This window comes from Macaca fascicularis, chromosome 4, assembly GCF_037993035.2.
Source record: "Macaca fascicularis isolate 582-1 chromosome 4, T2T-MFA8v1.1".
Classification (NCBI taxonomy): Eukaryota; Metazoa; Chordata; class Mammalia; order Primates; family Cercopithecidae; genus Macaca; species Macaca fascicularis.
Genome location: NC_088378.1, coordinates 70,711,422 through 70,735,700, shown reverse-complemented (window position 1 = coordinate 70,735,700; position 24,279 = coordinate 70,711,422). Strand labels below are relative to the sequence as shown.

Here is a 24,279-nt window from a genome sequence, read left to right as displayed (position 1 = left end):
TGTCCAGCATTACCTTGAACTTCTAGGCTCAAGTGACCCTCCCACCTTAGCCTCCCAAAGTGCTGGGATTATAGGCGTCAGCCACTGCACCCTGCCCATAGGCAGACTTCTAAGGACACTACAACCCCTTAATCTAAGTAGAAGGTCTTTACTTTAAACCCCCTCCCATATTCTTGACTTCTCATTACCAAAAATGTTTCTCCCTCTCTGCCTCAGCATTCTCACAGTCATCGCTTGAATGCTGTCTTTACCTCTCCAGCCACAGACCATCAGTTTATTTCCTCTGCTCCTTAATCTTTACAAGCCCTCCTGTCTGTACTTCTGTCCTTCATTTTAGATCCTAAGGTTGATTTGTTAAATTATTCCTTTGCCCTTTCTTGCACTTCCCTCAAATCCCTGCCTCTCCCTTCACCATCACACTCACCTAAGAAAAATTCATTTTAATCTTAATGAACCCAACCTTGTCTATCTTGTCCATACCTTTACCTGTGTAGCTAAATGCTGCTAGAGGAAACAGTAAAACTGGAGACATGTTGGCATTACTATAAAATCATGATGACCAAAGTGAATGATCAATGCTGCCAAGCAAGCCAGCTTGCTGTGTCTCTCGACACTCCAAACCCCCCACTAGTCTTGGGAACTTCAAATGCGCAGGTCTCTGACTCAAACTTGCCTACCATTCACAAGTGCTTTTCACCCTTCAAGTCAGTTTAGACATCGCCACCTGAGATGTTTCACTGCTTCCATCTCCCCATTCAGTTAAAGTTTTTTCAGCAGCTGTTTGTTTCCCTCACAGTTCTTAATCACAATTAGTAATTACCTATTTATTTATGTATTATTTACTTGTCATTTGTCTTCCACTCTAGATGGTAAGCTCCACGAAGATCTAGGACGATTATTTGCTAAACATTTATATCCTGCATAGTGACTAGGACATAAGAGGCATTCAGTAGATACTTGTTGAATGAATGAATGAACAAACCTATGTACCATCTGTATCCATATGAACAAGAGTGGTCCTAGCTACATTATCCTCAAAACTCTTCAACCCTCTTTCTTCCCCTTTGTTTCTTTACTCAATCAGTATTCTTTTAAACAGATTTCTAATGGAAATGCTGGCACAGACTTTGCTTCAGCAGCATAAATGGCATCAGTCGCTGACATGACCCCCTGCTGTTGCCAATGGCAACAATTAAATTAGCTATATAAAACCTGACACAAGAGCTGCAGCATCCATTCAGTGAAATAACCAGGCAGTCTTTCAGCAAACACAATAATGACCCATGTGGCTGTGCTTTTAGTACAGGAGCAAGTGCTGAGCATTGTCTTGCCCAAGACAAGGCATTAACACAGTTCCTGACTCCTGTTTCCATTGTTGCTTAAAAGGGTTGCCTAATTAATTGATTTTATTGAATCTCAACCAAGGCACATTTGTTCTTTGGTAAACTAACGAAAAAAGCTGAGGAGCTGAAGAGCTACTCCTGTGAAATATAAGAAAGGAGTTGTGGAGGTTCTGTTTCATGCTACATATTATTGTAAGTAAAAGTATAGTTGACATGATTATTGACTGCTTAATACCAAGAGATAGACATGAGCATGTTTGTAGATCTCTGTGCTCAGAGAAAGGCATTTTACTGGAACCAGCAGAATAGTCTCACTCCCTTACTCTCCATATGCACTCACTCTCTCCTGAACACCCTGGCAGTGTGTGCTTTGTAAAAGCAAAGAGTCAGTATAAGAGGTGAACTTCTAGAAAGGTAGAATAAAGCGACTAGCATCCATATAATCCTCCACAGCTACCAAAATCTGCCTGGTACCTTTCCTCATCTGATACTCACAAATATCCTTATGTACATATTTTTACGCTCATTTTGCAAATGAAGAAATTGAGACTTAGGGATGTGATGACTGCTTTAGTCCATTCAGGCTGCTATACAAAATATTTTATAGCCAGTGACTTACAAACAATACAAATGTATTTCTCACGGTTCTGGAGGCTGGAAAGTCCAAGATCAAGGCAGCAGCCAAGGACAGACCCACTACCTGTTTCAGAGATGGACATCTTGCTGTGTCCTGCATGGCAGAATGGCCAAAGGATCACTCCAGGGCTCTTTTTATAAGGGCACCAACCACTTCCCAAATGTCCCACTTCCTAATACCATCACAAGGGGGATTTGGTTTTAACATATACATGTGGGGAGTTCACAAACATTCAGATAACAATGACTCACCTGATTTTACAAAAGTCCAAGTCAAGACCCTCTGAGTCTAAAATCTGTAATACAGTTAAGTAACCCAGGCAAGGAAATAAAACAGTTTAAATTAAATCAATAGATACAAAACTGGGAATAAAAATGAAAGAACAGATGAAAGCCATTTACGGAATTGTAGGAATTTTGACTGATATGAGGTAGAGTGAAGGATAAATGGTTCCTGACCCAGCTACATAGATGGACTGCAACATCATTCCCCAGAATCAAAAGGATGCAAGAGCATGTTTAGCAAGTGAGGAGTAGAGAGGAGGGGGAGTGACAGCATGATACATTTAGTTTGGAATCTTGTGATCACAGGATGCCTGTAGTATGTGGCAAATGCAAAGTTAGAGGAATCTGGCTCAGAAGAAAGTTTTCAAAAAGGTAAACTGCTGGCAAACTGTGAAGTAAGGCTGTGTACTGTGGCTCACACCTGCAATCCCAGCACTTTGGGCGGCTGAGGCAGAGGATGAGTTGAGACCAGGAGTTTGAGACCATCCTGGGTAAGCTTGAGTTTGAGACAAAGCAAAGCCCAATCTCCACAAAAAAGAAAAATGATAATTATCCAGATGTGGTAGTACTTGTCCGTAGTCCTAGAAAGAAATGTAGTATGATAGCTTGATTTTTACCTTTTTATTCCAAAATAATTTGAGATTTCCAAGAAAGCAGTTAAAACAAAAAAGCAAAAAATATTCTCATAAATCCTGCAGATTCTCCAAATCTCAACATTTTATATTTGCCATATCGTGTGTGTATTAAATTTTCTGAAATACTTGAGAGTAAGTTGCAGACATGATGCATCTTTAACCCTTAATAGTCTAAGTATTCTATATGTGTGTTTTAGTAAACACATTTCCTCATTACTTGACCACAATAAAATTACCAAAATTAGAACATTAACATTAATACAAAATTATAATCTAAGCTACAGACCTCATGCAAATCTTTTCCAACTGTCCTACTAATAAGATTTGGCAATTTTTTAAAAAAATACTGGTCCAGACTCCAACAGAATCTGGCCTAGAATCACAAAGAACTTTCTGTTAGTTGTCATATCTCTTTTTTCCCCTATAATCCAACAGTCCCACATTCTTTCTCTTTTGTGATTTCATGGTCTTCACATTTTTGAAGACTGGAGGCCATTTATTGTTGTAGATTTTTACCTTAACTTAGGTTTTTCTGAGGTTTCCTCGTGATTAGATTCAGGTTATGCATTTTTGGCAGGACTACCACAAAAGTGAGGTGTGGCCTTTTCATTGCATCATATGTGGAAGTGCAGACATCTATTTGTCCCATTGCTGATAATATTAACTGTGATCATTAGTCAAGTGGCATCTGCTGGTTTTCTTTTCTATATAGTTATTCATTTCCCCTTTGTATCTTGTGGGGAAATTATTTGAGAATATGTGAATTTACTGTTATTCCTAAAACCTTTATCCCAAATTATGATTTTTCTAATTTTATTTTGCCAACTATTAGTTGTTATGTAAGAAATACCTTTTTCTCCACTGTTTCTCTATTTTTAATGTGTTTACTTACATCAGTTTGGACTTGTGGATTATTATTTAATTCTGCTGGTTGGTTTATTTATTTATTTATTTATTTATTTATTAGAGTCTCAAATTAACTCAGATTTGCCCAGGAGAGCCAAGAGAAAGAAATGTTTTGTAAGGCATCCAGTAAAGAGGAAGAATTGATAAGAGAGGTGGGAGAGAATACTACTGATGGACAGAGGTGCATAAGAGGCAAAACGGAATGGTATGCAGAGCACAGGTCAAAGAAAAATTTCATGTAAGAGAAGACACAACTCATCCACTGAACTAGCAGAAAAAAAGGAAAGAAGAAATAGATGGGGTCGGCAGCACTCAAGAAGTTCAGAAGCTTGTGATAACGTCTAGATTCTCTAGGACGTGGGAAGTGAAATGGTTTGCTAGGTAAAGAGGCTTTGGGAGAACATGAGACCAAATGAGAGTAGTCACAGTGCATGTGACAGTGTCATGGAGATTGGAGAGGCAGATGACAAGCAACATGGAAGGAAATCGCTGGTCTTTGCAGAGGTCTTCCTGTCCCCACTCTGTAAGGTTGTCTAGATCTATTAGATCTGTTTACTGCACCTCTGTCTTCCACCCCCATCTTGTTCAACAGCAAGTTGTTAAAACAATTGCATTGATACACAGTTGGAACATTTTAGGTGAGTGAAATAAAAGTATGATAGGGATAAGAGGGTAAAGTTTTAAAAATAATGTAATTTAAGCAATGGGTAATGTAATTTTCTCAGGCTAGAGAAGAAAATAAAAACAATAGAGGCTAATGACAAAGAAAAATTAAAGAATCAAGGTCCTGGGAGTTTAATGAGGTTTGAAAAGAGACAGAGAGAAGGAACAGAAGTCAGATCGTTTACTGGAAGTTTAGGTTCAAAGAAGGAGATACTAAAGTTGAAGACAGAGGTGCAGAATTTCTAGGCAATGACAATGTCTTCTCATTTAATACATGGCATGTCAAGTATCTTGCTCTTGGTCTAACAAGAAAAGAAGATGTAATACCTCACTGACTCAGAGGTATCACCTGTTAAACTTCCATCATCCAGAACACAGCCAGTATCAAGAAGGTGAGCAAAAATGCCTATGAGCAGCAGTGAAAATAGGTGAGAATGTATGCACCAAACTCATGCTGTTTACCTGAATGCTCTTGAAGGAGTAAAACAGAAAAGGTGTTTGGTGCTTTAAAGGAGATAAATCTCAGTTATTTGCAATAGTCACTTCTAGGGAACACTGTGAATCTCCGTGAGACCAAATTCACAGATCCACAGAAAAACGGACTTTAAGATAATGTTATTGGACATTTCTATCATATGGGCACTGAATCAGGTCCTAATATGTTTTATTTCTTGTAATTCTTACAATAGCACCATGGGATCAGTGCTATTGTTTTCCCAATTTAACAGGTGAGAAACTAAAGATTTAAAGGGGTTAGTTTGCTTGAAAATGGCAAAGTCTGGATTCAAATCAAGTTCCCTAATTCTTGAAGCCATTTCTTTAACTTCCAAGATAAACAAACTCTTGTTCATTTCTCTGTTAATGTTTTTTACCCCAAATATATTAATAAGGTTGGCATATGCAAATTCAGCCTAAATAGTCACTCAATAGTAACAGTATGTGCAAAATGACAAACAAAAATCTGACATATTTTAAGTTGCAAACTTTCTATTTTATATTTCTTCAGGAAAACTGTATAAATCAGCATCATTGGTGATATTAAAAAGGCATTAGATCAACAGGGCTGTTTCCTTAGCAAGACAAAATTAAGTCCTTGATGTATGATTCAATAGTTGATCTCAGCCAAAGATGCACAATTAAAAAGAGTGGAGAAATGATTTTTTGTTTTGTTTTGTTTTGTTTTGTTTGAGACAGAGTCTCACTCTGTCGCCCAGGCTGGAGTGCAGTGATGTGATCTTGGCTCACTGCAATCTCCACCTCCCAGGTTCAAGTGATTCTCATGCCTCAGTCTCTCAAATAGCTGGGACAACAGGCGTGCGCCACCATTCCCAGCTACTTTTTGTATTTTTAGTAGAGAGGAGGTTTTGCCACGTTGGTCAGGCTGGTCTCAAACTCCTGACCTCAGGTGATCCACCCGCCTCGGCCTCCCAAAGTGCTGGGATTACAAGCATGAGCCACCACACCCGGCCTGAGAGGATCTTTACTGTCTCTTCTGGCAAACAGCATACCCAGACTTTTATTAAAAAAAAAAAAAGAAATGGAAAGAAAACCACAATTCATTGTAGTTTAATTTTTTATATTCCTTTACATTAATTAAAAGATTAAGAACTATGAATGATTTGGGTTCGAAGAGACAGCTATTTGTCATTGTGAATGGTATATCAACGTTCTATTTACCAGAATAGTATTTACATCCTTTTCTCCTTCACAAAACTAGAAAAATGCAGAACTAAACAGAAATTCCTGTGCAGAAACTAGGCGTTATTCAGTATCTTCCCCAAAGTTCTTCTAGTTCGCCTCATTTTTATATTGCTACATTTCTAATAATTTAGTCCTGGCTTTTGCAATGATCAGTCTAAATTTGTCAAGTTACAGCATACAGTAGTTTTCAACTATGGAGAAACATCAATGAACCAAGAAAACTCATTTCATGTGTATTCCAAGTGTCACAGAATACCAGATGGGTTACTGGATTGTTAGAGAGAGAGAGAGAGAGAGAGAGAGAGAGAGAGAGAATGGGTGTCACACTGCCCAAATCCAAAATTCCTTTTGCAGAAGCTGCTTGATGTGGTAAAAGCCTCAGCTAAGATAAGAGTTCTATTCCCTAATACTAGAACCATCTCTCATTTCAGTAATGTCAGTAATTAATAACCAAATGAACTGTTGGGGACCATTCGAGTATAGCAAAAAGAAAGGTGATTGTCTCAAATTCAAACTGGTTATTTTGGTATTAAGTGCACACAGCCATCAGTAATACATAGGATTTTATATTTGATTTTCATTGAAAAGGCATTTCAGAGATGTTGGGAAGGGGCACATGTGCAGATGCTATACATATTTTAATAGATGATCATGGTACTATTTAAGGCTAATTTTCTAAGCCTCAGATTTAATCTTACCATTCTTAAGAAAATTATAATGACCGATGAAATCTCAAAACCATAAAGCAATTTACTGGTTTGTCTATAGGAAGCTGTCTTAGAGCAACACCTAGTGGTTCCTTTGACCCTTCAAATAAACATTTAGGATCAGGAAGGAGCAGTTTTAAAGTCTTCTTTTTACGAAATTTTAAGTAAGACACAGATAGTTAGGATAATGTGTGACCTCTGCTTTCTCATGCCTCTTTAAAGTTGTGTGTAATTTCCATTTTGTACAAGTTTCACCAATACACTGAACTCTATTAATCTAGTGATTTTATCATGAGGTTAAAAAGAGTCCATGACCAAAGAAAGTTGGTTATTTTGCATGAAGACATTATTCTATAACCAAAAATGATTCCATGAAAAGCTACTGGTAAAGAGAGCCTAACTATAAATCTTAAATAACATACATAACTACAACAGAAAGATTAAGATTTTTTTAATTCAACAGAAACCACAAGTTTGATTTGAATCAAAATATTATTATATGAAGCTCTCTTTGAAAATTACTGGGCTTGTTTTATATACTTTGCAGGAAGATTCGGGAAGAAATCTCATAATGAGGTGAAAATGTCCTACTCCTCAGAATGTGGTGGTGGGTTTTAAATTCTTTTTTGTCAGGTATTATATTGAAATTTCTTCACCTCTTCCAATAAAATAATCATAAGTGGGGAAATTCTACTCTAGTCATTTGCAGTGTCTGTGGAGGTCTGCAAGATCACAATCTTCAAATCGATTCAAGAAATGTTGACATTTATACCATTCCCGGTCGTGTTATAATCATTGTCACCAGCACAAATTTGTGAGGTTTTTATTTTATGTTCCTGTCAAAATCTCTGTCACAAAAAATGAGACTGAAAATGTTTAATGCTTTATTTGCTCACTGAGAGATGATAATAACCCCAGCTTCTCTGACCTCCTTGGTGTTTCAAAATTTAGTGGCTGGTTAGTTCTCACTCCTTTTGCAGCCTCAGCAGCCTCTAAAGAAGCCAAATCATCAACCAATCAAAACGCAGAGGACAAAAAACGGTTCGGAGCATTCTCTCCTGCTTGGTACCTGTGTGGCATTTCTGATCTCTCCACAGGCAGGAGGGTTGTTAGGCATATTTAAACCTTTCCTAATGACATCTTTACTATAATGGAGAGCAAGCAACAATAGCACCTCTGTCAAACACATCAAAATGTTCAATGGGCTTCATAATCAAAATATCTGATGTTAAAACGAGAGGTTGGTAAAAACAGAACGAAGGAGGCTGTGCCACTCCCTGCCCTGCTCACAGACGAATGAGATGGCTGACAGGACAGCAATGGGCCTCAAAGGCTGGCCCAGAGACCCAGTCACCCTGTTCCCAGGACCCTGCAGGCACAGATGCTCACCTGAGACCACACCAGTCCCTTTCAATGACCTCACTGAGACACCAGGTTGACAAAGTGATGCTGTTTCCCATTGTGAAAGCTGCAACCTGGAGCTGGCATGGTGGGGGTGCCAGAACCCTGCCCAGGACTCTATTTATTCTGATTAAATGGGTTTTGCAAAATGCAAAATAAATAAATAAAATGTCAATGCCAGATTCATGGATGTAGCATTTGGACAGATAGGGTAACTGTGTAGACTCCTAGCTTTATTTTCATGTCGGCTGCTGGAAGGCCCTAACATCATTGTTAAGGAATTCTTATTGGAAAATGTTATGCCTACCAACATTACCCTGTTCTCTTTAAATACAGAAAAGAGAAGTTTCTTTACCATTCTTCCACCCAGGACTCAATGCCAATCCCCTTCGCTGCCTATCTCATTACAGATTCAGTGGCATCCTTTTGACACTGTCATAGGCCAATTTTCAGGCTAAAAACAGGTGAGTCTATTCTGCATAGTCCATCAAAAAGTCAACTGAAAACAATTTCAGGAAGCATAAGAAAAAATTCAATTTTTTCTACTAATTCTTTTGTTAAGTAGAATTAACTGTTATTTTGACTACGTAAAGACAAAAATCAAGACTTTTTCCACAGGTGATTACACTACTAGTGTCATTGATCCTGCTGCTGCCTATTTACCTCTCCAAGGTGCATTTATTTGCTCTTATTCCAATATATTTTTGGATAAAATTACTGTGACTCAAATATGAAAGCATTTTGATTGTAATGTCAATCTAAAGGATAAACAATGTGAGTTTTCATTCTATTTGCCGTAGCCTAGAAATAGGACATTTTACCCTAGCATTTTCTTTTATACATACCTCAGCATAGGGTACATAAGTTTAAAAAATAAGATATAAACACAACTGCAATGTCAATTTCCTTATTCTACACGAACCACTTAAAATCAGTGTCAATACTTGGTTATACTACAAGATAATGCTCTAAGATTAATTCCTTATACTCTAGAACATACGTATATATTGAGAGAATGAAGCCTGTTTAAAAGCTTCAAATGAGGTTAGTGTTCTGCAATTAGAGAAGCCCTAGTAAAATAACCAAAAGAAACAGCAACTGGTCCTAAAATACATCTCTTGAATTCATACTCTCCAAGCAATGCTTTCTAAAATGTAAAATTTCATCAGTTCTGAATTGAAAAGATTGATCTGCTTGTCATGTTGAATAGACTCTAAAAGTAGTTTAAGCAACAATTGACCCTGAGCACAGTACTAGTGGATTCTTCTGGGCATCAGGCTGAAGACAGCTCCAGATTTCTAAGATAACTGAAATTGTCTGTGTTGTGAAAAACAGCAAAGCAACTCACAACAGGCTGAAATGCTCAAGAGGATTTTCATAATTGCGGCTAAGAGAAATGAGATTTACTGGAAGCTGCATTTATATCAGTATGGCTATGTCTTTCCTCACAACTCCTTATGCTTAAAAAAATCAATTCCATCCACTTTTCATAATTCCATTTGCTTTTTTTGTCTATCAGCCACTAAATTTAAGCTACATAAGGGAAGGTAACTGTGAATCTTTTTATTAGTGATTAATCTATTTCTACTACCGACTTGCAGTTTCTGTCAGATATTTCAAGTTCCACTCACCAAAAAGTCATAGGCATATGCTAGAATCCACATTCTTAGCCACTGATGAAATGTAGAGGTGAGATTCCGAGAACAACAGGTATAACAGCAATGAGCAAAAGTGCATCCTCTAAATGAAGAGGGGTGCATCACAGAGCTGTTCAAGAGATGTGCACTGAATACAAAATGCACTGCATATGCCAAAATGTGTGTCCATAAATGTTATGTTAAGAACATAAACCACACAAGGCCAGGCACAATGACTCACGCCTGTAATCCCAGCACTTTGGGAGGCCGAGGCAGGCAAATCACGAGGTCAGGAGATCAAGTCTATACTGGCTAACATGGTGAAACCCTGTCTCTACCAAAAATACAAAAAAAAAAAAAAATAGCCGGGTGCTGTGGCGGGCGCCTATAGTCCCAGCTACTCGGGAGGCTGAGGCAGGAGAATGGCCCGAACCCAGGAGAGGAAGCTTGCAGTGAGCCGAGATTGCGCCACTGAACTCCAGCCTGGGCGACAGAGCGAGACTCCATCTCAAAAAAAAAAAAAAAAAGAACGTAAACCACACACTTACTTTCCTTTATGTTAATAACCTTACATTCCTCTTTGTCTGGCCTAGGACCAATTTCCTCATTCTCTTATCTCAGCTCCTTGTGAAGGAATTTACCTTTTCTCTGTGTGAGCTTCTTGGAAGAGCAGACGTGATGCAGCCATTCTGCAGCTCACGCACACTGTCGCTGAGCTCATGGCTCACCGTCATGGTGTGGAGCGGCATCTGGGTCCAAACTTGATCCACCTGCCCTGAATCCTCCTTCAGCGCCTCTGACTCCTGGGCCAGGTGTCAGGTTAACTCCACGATGAAAGGCCTGGCTTCTGCAAGACAGACTCATCACTAGGGTCAGAGGCAACAAGAACAAACAGGGTTTCAGTCCATCTTTGCAGGCTTCCAGCTCATGCTCGTGGGTTCCAGCCTGCTTATGATCTTCCCTTCCTAACTGCTTGTGCTGTAGGCTTCGAGCTCCAGCACCAGATGTGGAGACAACAACTCACAGTTGTGAAAGCTCCTTGTAACAAAAGCAAAGAAATTTAATTTACTCTCTCTATATATATATATATAGCATATGTATATTATACACATATACATACACACATATAAAATAACTGTATATATGTTGTCTATAGACACATATATAGTTTACATATACATAGTGTACATATATATGTTATATAAATACTCTACTTCTGTGGCTAAACCCTGAGTAATAGAGAATATGGTTTGAAAAAAATTTTTGAAAAACCTTGTGTAATTTTATGTCAGGCTGAATAGAAGGATTTCTGAGGTCTCTAAGACTGACACTTACCACATTAACTGAAATTCCAGGAGGCATGGGATAGCCATGATCCGAGGACCAGAACACCAGTGTTTGAAAATATATAATTTTCAAAGGAACAAGAGGCTTTGGAGAATACCCAAGCACAAAATTACAACTACAAGGACAGTGACTGCTCAGGAGTAAATGGTGGGCCCACTCTTGCGGTACTGAAGATCTATAAGCAAGAGAAATGGCAGTTGTTTAGAATTGTCTTCTGAGCTCTTTTTGTGCCTTCTATAGTAACTAGGTTAGATACAGCAAATGTTGCCACCTAGTAAAAAGTTACAGAAGACATACAGGGGGATACATCTATATTTTCAACACACTGCTTTGTATGTGTATAATTATATTTTTCCTTTAAGCACAGCAGATTGGTTCACTTTATAAGTATCAGTTGGGAACATTAATGTGATTTCTACCAAAAGGTGATTACTTTCCATTAAGTCACAATGATGTTTTAGATCTTACCAGCAGCGCCAAGGAGTTTAGTCCTCTTAACGGGAGATTATAGTTTGGCAGTGACACTTCTGATGATCTGTTTCTTAAACTCAGAAGCAATTGTTCTTCAACTGTTTTGCAACTTTTTTTTTAAAGTTAAATTTGATAACTTTTAATTTTACACAAGTTAACAGAAAAACAATTTTATTCTATATAACTCTTTCCCAGAAAACTTCTGTATAAATAATACTGTGAGAATTTTAATATTCTGATTAAAGCATGCCATAAACTATACTGGGTCAGGCATGTTTTAGAGAGAAAAAATGTCCTCCTCCCCAAATTTAATTTTCCCTTTTATGTTTGGAACACATCTTTTGGCATCATAGATAAAATTCTTATGAAAGTACATCCAGTTTATTATAGGCATGCAGCTAACTGTCTTTTCAAATATCTTTCCATCTTATTCCTTATTATATTATTAAACTATCATAAACCATTTTAATCATACCACCACAAAATGACTGTCCTCCAATCCACAATGCCGCTGTTATTCTGATTAAAAAGGAACTATGAGGAATTAAAATTTAGTTTTGGCTCTAATATACTAATAATCAATCAAGTTTGTCTTATTTTTGACCAATTTTACTAAAATGTTATACCGATATGGCTGTACTGAAACTGAGTTTGTATTCCACTTTCACCATTAGTAAATTTTACTGTAAATACGTACATCTTTCTGACATTTCCGTAATTCTTCATGCTCTACCTAGAGATGTAGTTTATTCAAATTCAAACTAAACTATTGTTCAGTGTTGCATTACTTGGCATGGCATCTGTATTATTAAATTACAGCATTTTTTCTAACATACTTATCATTTATGCTGTAAAAGTTCAGATTGTACATTTTAAGAAAAGGAATTATTATTCAATGTCAGCCAACATTGAATTGAACATTATTTTTCATTTTACAAAAGTAAAAATGAAAATATCTATGAAAAAGAAAAAGAAAGAAGTATCAATATTGTTAAAAATAAAAAGGAAATATGAGTCATCATCTAGTCATTTTTGAGTGAAGGCACTGGTATCCAGATATCATAAAACTATGAAATACAGAAAGCATTGGTCTTCAACATTCTCAAGTTTCTTACCACCAACTTTATTTTGTATAATAGTTGGAAAACAATCCAATAGTTTAAAAGTTTAAGTTAGAAGAACCCAACTTTCCTATTCATGTTTTGGTGCCTATCTTGCCTAAGGGGAAAAAGTATGAAACTTCCATTATTTAAAAAACTAATCTTTTTTGTAACAATAGCAACTGCCATATATTAATTGCCTCCTGGCCATGTTTAGGTAAAATTTACCTAGAAGTCCAATTAGGGGATGGAATTCTGGGAATTTACCAAGCCTGCTCCATAAAGGTGGTATGGATGGATCTTTCTCTTCAATGTGAGAGGTAGCACCTTCACTGATTCTGGATACCACAGCCGTGGAGTGACTGTAGACCTTTTCATTAAGGTGCTCCAAGTACTTGATTAAATTAGCACACTTATTCTAAAAAAATACCAAGTCTAAACAGCGAAACCAAAACAATTTCAAATAATAATACTCTGCACACCAGACATTTTGAAGAATATAGTAAAGTAGGCTTTTTTTTTTCTTTTTCTTTCAACAAAGGCATGCTAAGTTTAAGAAAACCGGACACATATATTTTTCAACTTTGGCTCTAGTCGTAATTGGAAACAAAGTACACTTTTACTTATATATTTGTTGGAAGAATGATCAAAAAGATAATTACAATACAAGAACTGCATAGCAATATGGAAAATAAGCAATGAAGAAATACAGAGACTGGAGAAAACAAATTGGTTTGGGATAATTAAGAAAGGCTAAACAGCAACAAAGCTTGAACTGAATCTATAAATACGGTAAAACTGAGATTAGCAGAGAGGAATAAGCAGGGTTTTCTAGGAAGATGAAAAGACATAGATAAAAGTGTGGTGGTGGGGAGCCCCAAAATTTCAATGTAAAACCATCGGATTTGTTTTTTGGTAATGTAATAGATCAATGTGATATTCCTGACTGGTATATTTTCTCCACTTCGTGATTCAGGTATCTAGGGTCATTCCATGTTGGAGTCCCGCTGTCTCCCAAGACCTCAGAGTCTTCTCATCTAGCCAAGATACTCCCACTTGTCAAGCGCTTGGCCTGGAACAGATATCCATCACTTCCACTCACACTCCAATGGTGAGAACTGGACACATGGTCTCACCTGGATTTAAGCAGAAACTGTAAAATGTAGCCCCGAGCTAGGCTATCACTTAGTGACAATTCCAGGCTATGAAAGAGGAGTATGCATTTTGATGAACTGCTCTCTATCTCTGCCTCACCAAGCCTGCTAGCCTGCCAAGAAAGTACAGAAGATGAAATGTCTATCTTTTTCAAAGTCACCCATTCGAGCAGAGGGGCGGTTCTTAAAGATTCTACTGAATTATTGGAAGCTGGGGAAATTTCTAAGTTATAGAATTAAACAGTCAGAGCAGCATTTTAAAAAGAGAACATGCACAGCAATATGTAGCAGGACTGCGGGTAGAATGAATAGTTTCCAGACAAGACAAGAGGGCTGGCAGAGGGTATAGAAAACACTGGTAAGAATTTAAGATACATTTCTTAGAATGAAGCAAATCTGGTGCATAATTAGAATGGGCTTGGGGAATGGAAAGAAGGCAGACAAAGGAGAGAGGTAAGTTAAGGAAGACTCTGAACTTTCAAACCTACATGATAGTACCCCTGAGGACCATTAGGAAGTAATTTTAGAGTGAAGAAGATGAGTTTGAGAACATGTTCAGATGTCCCATGGAAGCATCTACATGGAGCTATGTAGCCAGTAGTCACACAAGGCAAGACAAAGATAAGAAAGGATCAGGAAAAGAGGCCTCATTTCCTGATTTTCACCACTGTGAAATTTTTTCTGGACTACTGTAGTATCTACAAAAGGCAAATGAACTATTCCGTGACATGGCAAATCCATTCTTTTTGCCCGTCAACACAATCGATACCAATCGCCACAGCCAAATTGATCTGGCTGCAATTCACATCAATTCTTAGAAGGCTGAAAGGAATGGATTGGCCGTGCCATAGGCTAGTCATTTCACATCCTCAGACATGCCCTCTTCTGCCTCAAGAGTTATTAGGCCAGTGGAAGAAGGGACCAAGGTTCCCACTCTATTCATTTATTCAGGCTCTAATATCACGTTTAACTTCTAGGTTCCACAGCTGCTTAAGTAATTTTGATGTGAAAATTAAGAATCAATTTGTTTCAATGTTGTAAAAGTAAAACCAATAATTTTTTAGCATCTTCTGTGTGCCCCGTCTTGGACAAAGTGAAGTTTATCAAATGGAAGATACTCTAATAGGAAGCGAAGAGAAGCATGCCAACATACAATTGCTATGCAACTCCATTCAAGCCCCTTCAGTCCTATTAGAGAGAGGAAAGTTATGTATTAAATATGTCCTTTATACGAGGTCCTGCTCTACTGCGGTTCTGTCATTTGCATCTCAGATTAGCCTTGACTTAAGCATTATATCTTTATTTTAAAAGAATTTAATAGGCTGGGCGCGGTGGCTCACGCCTGTAATGCCAGCACTTTGGGAGGCCGAGGCGGGCAGATCACGAAGTCAGGAGATCGAGACCATCCTGGCTAACATGGTGAAATTCTGTCTGTACTAAAAATATAGAAAATTAGCCGGGTGTGGTGGCAGGCACCTGTAGTCCAGCTACTTGGGAGGCTGAGGCAGGAGAATGGTGTGAACCCAGCAGGTGGAGCTTGCAGCGTGCCAAGATTGCGCCACTGCACTCCAGCTGGGGCGACAGAGCAAGACTCTGTCTCAAAGAAAAACAAACAAACAAACAAACAAAAAGAACATATAAGTGTGCCTAGTGATAGACCTAGTGATAGAGATGGCACTTAAAGCTTTGATGTGACCCAAAGCCAGGGCGTTTTGGCACTACAAAGCTACAAAGCCTTTCCTAAGGATCTAATTAGGCCCATTAAAGCAGCAAAGTAAAGAGCCAAGTCCTGCTGCCACGTGACCAAAACTCTCAAACCAGCATTCTGCACCACTTTATTTCTGACACAGAGAATCAATTCAAGAGTTAAAAACAACAAATATGTTTCCTGGGCATGTAATCATATGAAGGTGGAATTGAACGATTATTTTGAAAGCAGAGTAGAGTGAAGGGCAAGAGAGTAAACTCCAGTTTACTCCTGGTTCATCAGTTCTGTCTGTGAAGCAGTCTTGAATTTGCCAAATGTAGTAAGATGTGTTCTTCACAAGGCAGAAAAATATACAGCCATCTACTCAAGAAAGCAAATCTCCTATGAGAGGTCCAGGTCAGTCTTTGACCCACCGAACATTTTTCTTTGCTCCTGCATGGACAGGCTGAAGCCACAGAGCACAGAGGATCTCTCAGCAGGGTGAAATCCTTAATGTCTGAACAAGACACGGTAGTATCCCCAAGATCGCCTCTAGCAGGTGGCATCACGGTGCAGTTCTCTGAGGGAAGTGCCAAGGTAGGGATGGCTGGCCAGTTTGAAATCTGATTGCCCATCCAAATAAGGTTAGGCAAAAGAGTTCAAGGATCAAAGTCAATGTGGACAGAGATTAAGGAAAAACTGAAGAGAGAGGAAATGCGAAGCAGAACCAATGGGAAACAAAGATTGTGTGTGTGTGTGTGTGTGTGTGTGTGTGTGTGTGTGTGTGTGTGTGTTTAATGTAGTGTCATAGCAGAGCCAGGGAGGATTTTAAAAACTGGCCATTGAGCAAAAACATTATTTTACCTTGCAAGCTGAAATATCCACAGACTGAGAAAGATCAAGGAAAACAAAAAGAATGTTGTTATTGCAAGAGCATCACAAAGAGAAGCACTATCCTGGAGTCACCCCTGAAACAAATAACAGAATGAGCTCAATCAGTTTCTCTATAAGCCTTTGCTATTTTCCCCCCGCCACCCCCAGCACACACTCCAGGTCAAGTAGCAGATCATTTCTTTTCTAAAATTCACTAGAATATGTGCCCTTTCTTTGTATTACATTTCCTCAAAACCATAAAATAAACTGTACTATGGAGTGTTTTAATTTCCTATCGTCTTTGGAAAATCATGCTAATAAGACATTTAGTGAAAAGAGTAGTTGCCCAGTAAGTGGCAATAATCTTTTATGAGTGCCGCTGTGAACACTATGAACAAATATGTTGACCTTGAGAGTTCTAGTCTTACCACAAGTGCAGGAACAATGACACAAATATTCATTTAGATGAATGCTTACCATGCTTGGCCTTATCATTTTGAGCTACCCACATTTCAATTTTCCTAGTTATGCTCAGAAACTATAGTTTGTGATGGAAAGCAAGAGGATACTGTTGCCATGGTAGCAAAAACATTTTTTTTCTTCCTCAAAAATAGTATGTTAGAGACCATTGGGGGAAAAAAATAATGCTAAATGTACTTGCAGAGAAAATTAAATTTAAATACAAGTTCTTGCAATTTTATCAAGTGCTGTTTAGATATTTTTTCCAGCTTAATGTGCAAGGATGCCTTACAATGGGCTTACCAGTTAAAGGACAAGTTACTTTTCTCTGCTTTGAGCAGGTTGTTCAACATGCAGAATATATCTTTTAAAATTCATGAATGAAAGGGTGCAGATTTACAATCATATAAAAGCATATTCAAAATAAGTTTTAAAAGGCTGCCTTAGCTTAATATAGCTAATTAAAAAATGACAAACAAGCAACTACCACAATAACAACAATGAAGAAAATGACTGCTATCCTTCTGAATTCCTTTGCCTGTCATTCAAATGGGTTATTACCCTTTTCAGGACCGTCTGAATAACTCAAACTAATGTACCAACCTGTGCTGCTTACATTCCCTAGTGCATTCCATTTTGGTGATATTACTTTTGCGGCTACTACATTGGCTTCTTGCAAAATAGAATCCCTAAAATTTTCCTGCATTCAATGAGCTGTTGAGGTTTTCTAATAAGAGAACACAACACTAATGCTGCTGTCTTAATTCTGTGCATTACTTTCCCGCCAAATTCAGAAGCATACCGATGTCACTACAAGCAATCCATTAGAATTACAGTCACCTCTGCAGCTGTTGTTATAGCTCCTGCTCCAACATTGCCCATCCTCAGCATATTTTCTGTTTTATGTACTAAGATGAATGTCAGTGTCAGGTCTTCAGAGGAGCAGGTGATCTTTTTACTGCATATTTGAAAGCATGTTCTTACCTCTTGTTTCTGTTCCATGACAAAAATTCTAATTCAGAAATGTTCATTTTTCACACAAATGCCCTTGAGAAAATCAGCCCAAGACATGTCTTAATGTAACGATCACTTGCAAATTATCATATGCAAATGTACTTAAGATATTCCTAATTGCATTGTTTATTCCTCCTACTGTGTTCATTTTACCGATGCATTTATTGAGATTTATTTAGAAACAAATCTATTCCCAGTCTTTATTATCGTGAAGCCAGCATATTATGTGAGACGTATCTCCCAAGAAAACATTTTCTACTGAAAAAGAATGAACAAACTGTTTACTGTAATACAGTGACCAATTATATTACTATTTCCTGGGAGAAATGAAAAGCATGGTCATTATAGCTCAGTTCGGCTGTGGGGAAGACTTTCTGTCTGGTCAATGTTTTTCTTCAGAGCCAACACAGTGCATCACTGTCTTTTCTTTTATGCTTACGATCAAGTGCATTTAGAAATACAGAGAAACCAAAATGATCTTTGGAAAATAGATATATGAGATTTACCCCAAACCAGGATTCTATAGGGCCCAAGAAAAACTAAGGCAATATGTTGGTTCTCCGAGGAAGAGTCACAGTTAAAAGGAGGTCTGTTTACCTGAAATAACTTGCAACTAGAGGCAATGAGGTGAAATCAAGGAAGGCAGTTTCCCGTAGCAGGGAGCTTTCCCAAGATGACACTATCAGGGTTTCCTAGGAATTATATAGACTGTGTCTCAAAAGATCACGCTGTCTTTCTAAAGTCATTTTCTGCTTTCCCCCATTGTTATGATGTATAAATTCATTGTTGGTAATTGCACTTTGGAGTGTGATTTTAAAACCATGTTTCAGTCAGGGCCCAAAAGCAGTATAGGCTCCAAGGGCATTCAAGCTTTGGCCTCATCTGCGGATGCCGTCATTGGACCTGCCAAAAATGATGCAAATGGTTGGAAACAATGGTCTATGGTACCCTTCTGCTATTAGACTATACTCAGTACTCTACAGATTATTTTTAATTTCTCCTAGAGGCTAAGGGAATACATTAGATACATTGGGTAGCAGTTGTTAATATATCTTAAATAGGAAGAATTGTTTCTGCTGGAATTTTAGGGTGATGAAAATAAATTATCAAGAATGAAAAGTGCCCAGAAAATTAGTCATATAGAAAATAAGTATACAATGTTTTCTGAAGCCAAAAGGTGTGTATTATCACAAAGACCAATTTACCAGATCTCACCATAACCAAACTATACCTGCTTCTACATTAAACTATGAAGAGGCAAGTCAATTTCTTTTTGAAAATAACCATTTTCCCAATTGCCCATAGTGATTAGAGAGTTATGTCACGAACACAACAGATGAGACTGAAGCAGAACTCAGGGTTAAGAAGATTCAAAAATCCAGCCATGTGCCTCTTTCCACAGTACTTTCACTGAGTTTATCTCATTTTTAGCTTTCAGTGAACCTATGAGGATGATATGACACAAGCTCATCAGTCAACAGCCATACAGAGAAGAGCCAGTAATTCAACAGGTGAAAAATGTGGCCATTTATAAACCAGCGTACAGAATTATTACTAACTCTTACTTCCCAAGGCTGGATGCATGCAACACCTGGTGAAACAATGGCCAATGAGGTACCATTCAATTACTCTCGTCAAGGTAGCCACGGGTTTACCACCAGGACCAAATTTATCTTTACAACAAATCTCCAGAGACATCCCTCAGATCCTGACTGTCCTTAAATTTTCCCTTACTGGACTTTTATCCATTTCCTGTTCTATCACACACTCTCACATTGCCTTTCTTTTACTCATGCAGGTTCTTGATCAAGAATATTTTCTTCCCCAGCTTAGTCTGATGAGCTCTTGTTCATTAAGGATTAGCTCAGATGTGACCTCCTGTGTGGAGCCTTCCTGGTTCATGTTATATACTTTTCTGTCACTATATTTAGCAGCTTGTATTATAGAGTAGCCTATTGTTATTTTTTCCACGGACTCTCAACTCTGTGCGTTCAGGGACCACATCTTATTCACCTGTATGTCCCTCATTGCACCAAGCAGTACACCCAAACCATTGGAACAAAGGTGAAAAGGCCTTTCTAACAAATCAAACAGTTCTAAAAAAAGAGGCTCTAAACAGTTGTCTTATAAGGTCTCTAGATAATAAAACAGAAATAGGAACATAATTGCTTTTTGTATTATTAATACAATTTCTAGAAAGAATACTATTAAAGCAGTAGAGATCTTTTTTCCCTAACTCTGAACTCAGAAAGCAATTTATTGTTGAAAAGAATAGTAATTGCTCAATAGAAGTTTTATAAGCATGCAGAAATATTCGCCATTTGACTATTTTCATATCACCCTTGAGTTTAAAAAAATTCAAGACTATATATCAAATCATAGTCTCATTTATTCATACAGTGAGAGTAATATAGTACAGGGCTAGGACTTTTTTTTTTTTTTTTGGAGGTGGAGTCTCGCTCTGTCACTCAGGCTGGAATGCACTGGTGCAATCTCGGCTCACTGCAACCTCTGCCTCCTAGGTTCAAGTGATTCTCCTGCCTCAGCCTCCTGAGTAGCTGGGACTACAGGCATGTGCCACCACGCCCGGCTAATTTTTTTTTTTTTTTTTTTTTTTTTTTTTTTTTTTGAGAGAGAGAGTCTCGCTCTATCGCCCAGGTTGGAGTGCAGTGGTGCAATCTAGGCTCACTGCAAGCTCTGCCTCCCAGGTTCACACTATTCTCCTGCCTCAGCCTCCTGAGTAGCTAGCACTACAGGCACCCGCCACCACGCCTGGCTAATTTTTTGTATTTTTAGTAGAGGTGGGGTTTCACCATGTTAGCCAGGATGGTCTTCATCTTCTGACCTTGTGATTCGCCCACCTCGGCCTCCCAATTTTTTTGTATTTTTAGTAGAGACAAGGTTTCACCATGTTGGTCAGGCTGGTCTAGACCTCCTGACCTGATGATCAACCCACCACAGCCTCCCAAAGTGCTGGGATTATAGGCATGAGCCACGGCACCCAGCCAGGTCTAGGATTTTCTAGTGGTCTAAATTTTAAAAGGAAGTATTTAGTCTGGCTCAGTTTCCTTCAGTGGCTGGCCCTTACATTAGCCAGGCCAAATACAAATGCTCTGAAAAAGACCCTATAGTTTTACTCCAGAGCTTCAAGAAATCTGTCCAGCCTTTGCCTTCAACCCTCCATTTCAAACTTGTTTGTTCCATCTGGGTCTATCTGGCATTCATTCTCTTGCCTTATAACTAGTCTTCACCTCTCTGTCATTTGGACTATTTGCTTAGTCTCAATTGCTTAGTCGGATGGAACCCTCAACTGACCTCCAGATTTGGCCTTTTGAATTTTCCTTGCTGCTCTAAATCTATCATAGTTGAACCACATGTTAACTTTCAAGCCCAGCTTCCAAAATATTCTTGTTGAGTATGATTATTCAATATTCATTCTTCCCACACCTCCAAGGACAAAATTCAGAAGAAATCTAGAAAATCAGTGATAAGCATGTTCATTTTATTTGCTTTCCTGAATTTCAATTCAATCTTGCTTAGAGCATAGGACAGCAGACTTTTTAAGAATGAAGTCACTAATTAGTACCCAAAATTTGGATTTTATGTTTGGCTAATTAAAGCAATTCTATTTGTCTTTAATAGGAAGCACTCAGAAATACTTTTGTTTATGTTATAATAATCAAAGTAATGGATTTGTATTGCTGTCCTGATCGAGATTATATTGTTGCTCAAATCACATTGCATCAAACCAGACTAGAGATAAAACTGCAGAAAAAGCTAAAAAAATTACTCAAGATTTTTCAAATCCAAAATGAACAACCAAGAACTAGGTAAAAGTCCTGGAACCAGAGCCAGAAGCAAGGAAGAGATTGTTTTGATCCAGAATCTCTAACCATTGATATGGTTTAGCTGTGTCCCCACCCAAATCTCAAATTGTAGCACCCATAATTCCCACCAGGTGGGAGGTAATTGAATCATGAGGGAGGGTCTTTCCCATGCTGTTCTCATGATAGTGAGTAAGTCTCATGAGATCTGATGGTTTTATAAAGGGGAGTTGCCCTGCACATAATGTCTCTCTTGCCTGTCACCATGTAAGACGTGACTTTGTTCCTCCCTTGCCTTCTGCCCTGATTGTGAGGCCTCCCCAGCCACGTAGAACTATAAGTCCCTTAAACCTCCTTTTCTTTATAAATTTTCTAGTCTTGGCTATGTCTTTATTAGCAGCGTGAGAACAGACTAATACACCATTCCTCTAGAATGCTTGACTTGTTTTTAATTGGGTGCCCCTAATAGGCATACTGATTTACAAAATGCAAAATATATTCCCAGTTAGCTAAAAGCATCAACCTGGTGAGGGTTATACTGACTGTTGTGCACACAATTGCCAAAACATCTCTCAAAACGTCTCATGTTTTGGCCTGGCTGGTTGTGGGGCAAGCTTTGATCCCAATCTACCAACAGCCAGACACTTCTTGATGCCACTCCTAGAAGATGGCCAAAAGAGACTTGTCTTTCCATTTTCTATTGTAGAATTACATGCATTTTACTATATCATTTGTACCTATTCTAACCAAAGTCTTCATCAATTTTTTAATTCCTGGTCTGTGACTAGATACATACAGAAACTGAGAGTAATCATTTAGAAACTCACACACTGCTGCAACATCCAGCATTTCACTTTTCTACTAATTCATTTTTATCATATTTTTAATGACAGTCTGCCTAAATTATAAATTTTAGCCGGGCGCGGTGGCTCAAGCCTGTAATCCCAGCACTTTGGGAGGCCGAGGCGGGCGGATCACAAGGTCAGGAGATCGAGACCACAGTGAAACCCCGTCTCTACTAAAAATACAAAAAATTAGCCGGGCGCGGTGGCGGGCGCCTGTAGTCCCAGCTACTCAGGAGGCTGAGGCAGGAGAATGGCGGGAACCCGGGAGGCGGAGCTTGCAGTGAGCCGAGATCGCACCACTGCACTCCAGCCTGGGCAACAGCGTGAGACTCCGTCTCAAAAAAAAAAAAAAAAAAAAATTTAAAAAGAAAGAAACTGTCTCTTAAGCATAGGTCATTTGAAAAGCTCTAATCTAAGCCATTTGGCCATCTTAACCAGATGTCCTTTGAGAATGTCAGTGGAAACAGTGGACACTCTCATGGGGAAGCTGAGTTATATACCTCAAAGGACAACTCAGTAAAAACCAGATTCCAAAGGGATGAAATAAATAGTCTCTAGTACAAGCTCTTCGATGACTTGGCTTAATCCATATATAAAATTTGGATATACAGGTGTTGGCACACTAAGTCTTGTCCCCTATTTTTGAAAATACACTTTTTTGGAACACTGCCACACTCATTTGTTTACCTATTGTCCATGGCTGCTTTCAAGAGTTGAGTAGTTGTGACAGAGACCATTCGGTCCACAAAGCCTAAAATATTTACCATATGACCCATTACAGAAAAAGTTTGCCAGTCTCTGATCTAGTGGATATACGGACTGCTATCATTAGTTCTCTAAAACTGAGTTTGGAAAGCACAGAGTTCAAAGTCATATTTTCAGGAAGTATATGCAAAACAGATGTATTGACAGTGTAGGGAAGATCTGTATAATTTGATAACACGTTTGTGGGGAAAGGCAGCATTGATAACATCTGTTTCAGCCTAGCCATTGAAAGTTTCTCTTTTCACTCTATGTATAATCCCTGAATAAACTTGTAGATTTAAAAGCCTTATATAGGTAGTTAGCTCTACCAATTAAATGTCTAGTCCATATTCTTATCTTATACTATGGAATTAAACCCAAGTGACCAATGAACCTGAAGATGTAGAATAAAAGACCGCAGAAAAATGGAATCCAACAGTCAGAGAAGAATGTAAACAGTTCTGACAAGAAGAACTTGAGGTGATTAATTAAATGTGTCACTAGCGTCTTGATTTACCTAACACAGGGTGAACTTCAGACAGTCAAGATAAATACAAACAGAGCCTTAAATTGTTGATATTTTTACAACAATCCACATTAGTTAGGGGAAAACATAAACCCAAACATCTCAGCAATTCAACATAAGAAAAGTTTATTTCTCACCCATGAAAGAGTCTGATATAAATGTTCTTAGTCAGCGAGCAGTTTTTCACCCTGTGGTGATTTAGGGACCAGGCCCCTTCCATGATCAGGAATGAAAGTTCCAGGAATGAAAATTGCCCACATCACTTCCACACATGGCCATACCTGACAGCAAGGGAGTCTGGGAAATGCAGTGCAGCTGTGA

General features: G+C 38.4%; 1 long non-coding RNA gene across 1 annotated transcript in view; it reads right to left on the bottom strand.

Annotated features, from left to right (window-relative positions):
* Positions 1-15,269, bottom strand: part of LOC135970412 (uncharacterized) — a 28,611-nt gene extending 13,342 nt beyond the window's left edge. Inside the window, exon 1 of the long non-coding RNA XR_010586087.2 lies at positions 10,556-15,269. This is a non-coding gene — a long non-coding RNA (uncharacterized lncRNA). The remainder of the gene's footprint in view (positions 1-10,555) is intronic.
* Positions 15,270-24,279: the final 9,010 nt, after the last annotated feature.